A 6,306-nucleotide genomic window follows, 5' to 3' on the forward strand; every position below is an offset into this window, starting at 1 on the left:
ACAGTTGTTGCTGAAGACGAGAATTGAATTAATACGAGAACAAGCATAAAAAGGTAAATAAGCATCCACAAAAGCGCCAAAGGCAAGTGGGAGAGCTACAGCGAACGCACTCTCATGCACGCCACGCGGAAACGACAGCGCGAGAGTAGCCTAAAGACTTAATTCAATTGTCTTTATACGTATCTGTGCGCTAACCGCCCACCGTACAGCAAACCGTCGCTGTGGCCAAGAAGCTAACAAACCCAACCAAGAGGGAGAATATACGGCGTGAGGTAAGGCAAAGAATAAAGCAAAGAGGAAATATGTATATATTGAAATTGAGTTGTATTGAAATGAAATGAATTGTGAACGCTGAGTAGTCAGTTTGACTGGAGCGCTTGGGCGAGTAAGTGTATATTTTAGTGGTGTGCGCATAGTGCTTGCGCGCATCGTGGTTGTGGTGAAGTAGATGGAATTTATTGAAATGATAGAACATGAAGCAGCAAGGCGTAAAGAAAAGCAAATAAAATGAGAAACAGAAATTAAAAAACAAAATATTGTTTAAGCAATTGTGTTTAATTAAATAAAAAATTATGAAAAGTAAGCCGTTTAGGAGCTGCTTTTGCTGCTGTTGTGGTCCGAATTAAACAAAAAAAATATCTGTATGGTTTAAATTGTTGTTGTAAATTGATAAAAGTTTAGCGAAATGTGTGAATAAGCAGCCAAAATATTAAAAAAATACACATACGTAACGGTTGTTTCAATAAGAGCGCTACAAAAGTTGTTTTGAATAAAACAAAAACTTTTTGGGATGTCCATGAAATTCCGTAATTCTGTGAGAGTACATTCAGGAATAGAGAATTTCATTGAAATCCCAAAACTGTTTGCCAAAAATAGCAACTGCCGTATAAGCACTTAAACTTGGTCAAAAAAACTCTAAAACAAAAAGTGCATAGCTCATCACACCGCTTATGCTTCATAGCATAATTCCAAAAATAGCCACTTACAACGCGCGCGCTCAGGTTTTTCAGTAAAATCTGCTAACGAAAGTGAAAATTCGGAAATTTTTGTGTCTATACCACCAAAAATTAACATATTGAAATAATCTTGCAAGCTCTACGTCTGCACACCAAAAAGCCTATGTTTGTACGTGTGTGTATATGTGTTTTAGAGAATTCGATCGTGTCAAATTAGTGCTCGCTGCTACTAGTTGTTAGCCACCGCCGCCCGGTCTGCCGTCACTCCGCACTCCGCACACCGTACGCCCTAGTCCGTAGTCGGTAAGCGTATTATCGTCACTCTTCAGCTTGCCTACAACCAACTGGGCACACACACAGCACGATGAGTCACAGCGCTAATGAAATAATCAAAAAGTAAATATGGAAAAAATACTAAAATAAAATTGAAAATACGTAAAATGTGCCCATTACATATTTTTATCACCCGCATCGCTTTTGACGACTGTGTGTGTGTTGCTTTCAGCTTTCAAGAACTTTGCAATTGTGTTCTGTGCGCTCTCACCCTACACTCGCTAAGCTGTGTGCACTCTCTATATTTGGCGCACTCTCTTGCGCTCCCCATTCTATTTAACACAAATTTCTTTGTAGTGGAACACTTTTAATTTTTTGTAGCTGCTGTGTTTTGGTGTTATTGTTAGAGTGTGGCACGGTGTGTGGAGTGCGGTGGATACCTAGGTGAGCGTTACGACTTTTTACTCTATACGAATATGCAGATCGGTGGGAAAGCTGATCTTGCAGCAGTTTGGAGTGTTTATAATAGCTGAGCGCTTAATGTGAAAGTTGTAAGTTGACTTTTACCAGCAATTCAAGAATGTCTAGCATTCAGCATGCTTGACTTTTGTGGCATAGAACAAGAAAGCCGAACATCTTACATACAGACAAAATAGGTTCAACGGGTGGCAAAATGGAGATGAGTTTGAGAATATGTGTTGGTGAAGTGGGGTGGAGATAACTTGTAGAAATATGGGGTCACTAAAAAGCTGAACCAGGTTTGATCGATAAACACACTGCATTAGAAGCACAGCATTTCAAGAAAACTCAAAGTTCATTTTTGTGCATGGCAAAAATTGCCACACAAATCTTTCACGTCGTAAAAATTTATCTGCGAAACATAGATAATTGGCATATGGAGGTCAAACTTCACACAAACATAAAAAAAGCTTGAACCAATCTATGGACCTATCCGGTTCAAATTTGATCTCAAATATAATACTGTCAAATACATCTAAGAATATGAGAAAGCATTTAAATCATATTAAGCTTCTTTGTGAAATTCAGTTTTTGTACTCTAATATGCTTGGAAACACGCGATGAAGAAATAGGAGTTGTCCGTTCCCACGACAGCCGGGTGTACGTAACCGGAATGGACCTGAATTTTTATCTGGCCAAAGACTGTGAACTCGGCAGATTTCTGCCGCTAAAACAACAGAAGTTGAAGGGGCGTTGTCGTGGTGCAACTATCAATCGGCTGCGTTGTCTTGTCGGACCGATTGACCCTTCGTTTGAGGCTCTTGAGGACTTTCACGTAAAACTAGGCGTTGACGGTTTGTCCGTGAGGAACAAATTCATGGTGGACGTTGCCTTTGATCTACAAAAAAAAAGATATTGAGCAACGTTTTTAGCGACCTCTTCTCGGCCCTCCAAAAAGGCCTGGTGCCATCGAAACACACTACTTCATTCTAAAGCACATCGGGTTAAGTCGGCTTGATCATTTCAAACGTCCTTGTATCAGATTTACCGAGTTTGAAACAGAATCACGTTCCTCTGCTCAGCATTTTCGATTGGCACCACTCACAGAAACAGGTCGCACAAAAGGGTTTGTCTTGGCTCTCCAGGTGCTCGGAGACAACTGACCAGCCGCTCCTTGGTTAGCTAGGAACGCCATCTACCGAATCCAGTGTTGTATTACTTTCCGGACAAACCCTATATAGTTGTCATATAATTTGCTCGATCAAAATCAATATGGGGATTTTTTACAACCGTTCAGGCTATAAGAAATACTCCTGTGAAGGGTATTTCAGTTTCCGTGCAACGGAAGTTAAGTTTTTTTTGTGGTCCTTGTTTTATTTTATGATTTCGATAAAACACTCTCGAAAATGCCGAGGTTACAGCGAAAAGTATCACTTCACAGTCGGTTACTCACCACTTGTTTGTGTTCGAGAAATATGTATATTTAATTGCCGAGTATTTTGTCCACACAATTATCATATAGTGTAATACAAACGTAGAGCAAAGTTTCACACCAGTGTCAAGGTCGTTAGATCCTGCATAGTAACTGGCAAGCCAAGTAGAATACTGGATAATTAACGGCAACTCACAACAACATTTCCGATGGAAATAAAAATATTCGAAATTCTAAAAATATATATAGCACCCACTGTAATCATCTCTATCGAAATTCTGCTATGCAAATCTCTTGTCTGCAGTTGACAAGCAAAGCTAACGGTTTATCTTAATGTTTACCACCATTTTTTATCTTAACTCAACTATCTCAACTGATAAATTGGAAATGCAACAACATTATTACAAGCGGAGAGCAAATAACTAGTAAATAAATACACTTTTACTTAAATTTATATAAAATAACAAATACAGCATACTACATATATATTATATATGCTCATATAAACAAACACGTCACACATTCACATTTGCTATAAGTATGACCACATTTTGGTAAAAAAAAAATAACGCCACCTTTCCAAGAAGCTTAGTCATAAAACAAAACAATTTGTAGCGCGTATAAACAAAACGAGAACAAATTACAGTGACGCCGCGTTAAGAGTTTATCAATGTCAATGGGGTTGAGTGGATAGTGGGCTGGCGAGAGTGAAGCAAGCTTAGAATTAGTGATAAAAGCATAAGAGTACGTATTTTTAAGCGCTAAAGTTCTATGCTTACCTTTGTTGCTGACAATTAATTATCTAAGCATAAAGGATATTTCTTAGTAATAATACTCACGCTATGAGCTGTAGAGATAAGAAATTTAACAATTTAACTGCGCGTCTAAGTGTAGGTCAACATGTTTTATTATATTTAAGGGATTATCTAGTGTAAAGCTATAAGGACTGGCGATAAGAAATTTGACAATAGCGCCTAAATATAGGCAACATTTGTTATATTAAAGGGGTTTTATTTTCTTCTAGCTCAGAGAAAATGCGTTTTTATATGGATTTTTTTTTGTTTTTTTTTTGAAAAAGCAATAAATAAAAACGTTGTGCATACTTTTGCAGATTTTATCGTAATTTAATCATCGGGGATACATGCTGACAATTTTGGGACTCCCTTTTTGTCGTAATTGATCTCCAGGCGAACCTTTTATGGTGACTGGAAAGATTTCTGCTTAAAATTATCTTATAACCGAAAACCAATTCAAAATTTTGTATAATTAAAGCTGAGAACAGGTGATATTTGAAGAACTAGTCACAATAATGATTTTTGACAAAAAAAAAGTTTCATTTCTCTGAATACGCCCGTATTTGCGAAAGTAATTCACGAAACAACTTCAAATTCTTGGAGAAAATTCTCAAATATATATATATAAATCGATTCATAAGCGGATATACTCGTAGCACCCTAATTACTGTCAAGCTATGTTAAACTAAGAAATGTGATATTTTCAGCTTTGCGCAAAAATGCATGCAACATTTCACATAACAATTATATCAAAACATGTTCGGAGTTTGGAGAAATCGGACTTCGGGCTGTCTAATTTAATCTTAATTAATCAGAAATTACGAATGATTGAAAATACTTTGAAATCGGAAACTATGCATGGCCCGAAACATTTTTTCTCATCACCCAACATATTCTTTAAACTAACGTTATTTTCATCAAAGAAAATTTTAAAATACCTTCATTTTGTTGCCAAAACTCTATTAGATATATGACTGGATTTGATTTACTTATTTAATGCCTTTTCTCGCTTCAGCGCCCACTGTTCACACAACATTGTGAGCACCCCGCTTTCATATGCAAAATTAATATGCCATAAATTATAGCTTCGTATGTGTCAGGTTTTTTTGTTTTTGCTTTTTCAATTTGCCTCCAATACATACACACCGCCATATAAGGTTTCCCCATTCAATATTTTGATTTTTAGGTCTCGTTATGCGCTTACATGGCAGACGCACGTACAAACCTAAATGTGTGTGCGCAATCGAATGCCGCAAAACTGTCAGTCAGCCACAGTCAGCCAGTCATTGATGATAAGTAGACATGACTGCATGACCGCAAAATTATCTAACGACTTATATGAGTGTGTTGTGCATGCAATAAAAAATTTCTGAATGGCATAATAAAAATTCTAAACATACACAAACTGTAGTATTGTCAGATTGATGGGAAAATTACGCGTCACGTAACCATTCCCAAATAAATTTTCACTTTCTGCGGCAGGTTTTTTTATTATTTCAATTGCTTGTATTTGTTATTTTTAGCAGTACTTTCAATGGCCAGCATTTGTTTGGGTTTGGCGGCGGCGCAGGCGGCGGCCAGAATGGTGCTACGCTTCGACACATATCCGCTTGTTGGCATTATAAACAAAAGCCGCGCCTATTTCTGCTTTCGCTTTCGATTTCATGCAGCGCGGCACACGCTGTTACCTGCACATACATACATACATTGTTTAGACTAAGCGCATTTATAGTCACGTGTGTCTGTGCGTTTACGCGCCTCCTAAATGCCATTAATCTAATCACTTAATAGAATCAAATAGATTTTTCTAAAACTGCGAGGCGGCGCCGTCAAAATGCCATGCGTTGTACCATTTCCTTCGTTGAAATTTGTCTCGTGATGACGTCACGTGACACGTCATTGCACTATGAAATCACAGTGCTTACGCGAGGGGTTTTAGTCAGTGTCATTGCATGCAAGAAATAAAGTGGAAACAAAGGCGAAATGCTGTCGGAATACATTGTATATCGAATATCTACTTATACTTGTGTATATGTGTACATATGTACTTGTAGGTAATAGTAGGTGTTGCGTTGAACTGTGCTGATTCTGATGATTCAGTTGAATCTTCGGCGCTTTCGGCGAAAGCGCTCAAATAGTTTCAGACAGTCAAACACATCAAGCTGATTAGTTCTCATGTGTAGTGCGAAGGTTGCAGTAACAGAAGTTTAGCGAAAACAGTTACTGAAGTAAATAGAAATATATTACAGAAAACTGATGCCAACAAAAACATCAACATTTATTAATTTATAGAAAATTGGAATAAATAATACTACAAAATAATATAAATTCTAAAAGAGAAAATAAAAAAATAAATAATTAAATGTAAAGAAAGCAAAGATATACCGGAAAG

At 37.3% G+C, this 6,306-nt stretch overlaps 1 protein-coding gene across 2 annotated transcripts in view; it reads left to right on the plus strand.

The window, feature by feature from the left end:
• Nucleotides 1–358: 358 nt before the first annotated feature.
• LOC108976269 (vinculin) overlaps nucleotides 359–6,306 on the plus strand; it is a 21,317-nt gene continuing 15,369 nt past the window's right edge. Inside the window, exon 1 of one of the 2 annotated variants that reach the window (XM_018945244.1) lies at nucleotides 359–385. The gene's annotated coding sequence lies outside the window, so the exon portion shown is untranslated. Of the gene's footprint in view, nucleotides 386–6,020; nucleotides 6,143–6,306 lie in introns of those variants that run through there. The other variant, XM_018945243.1, reaches the window with a different exon arrangement.

This window comes from Bactrocera latifrons, unplaced genomic scaffold (assembly GCF_001853355.1).
Source record: "Bactrocera latifrons isolate USDA-ARS-PBARC rearing strain unplaced genomic scaffold, ASM185335v1 scaffold_74, whole genome shotgun sequence".
NCBI lineage: Eukaryota > Metazoa > Arthropoda > Insecta > Diptera > Tephritidae > Bactrocera > Bactrocera latifrons.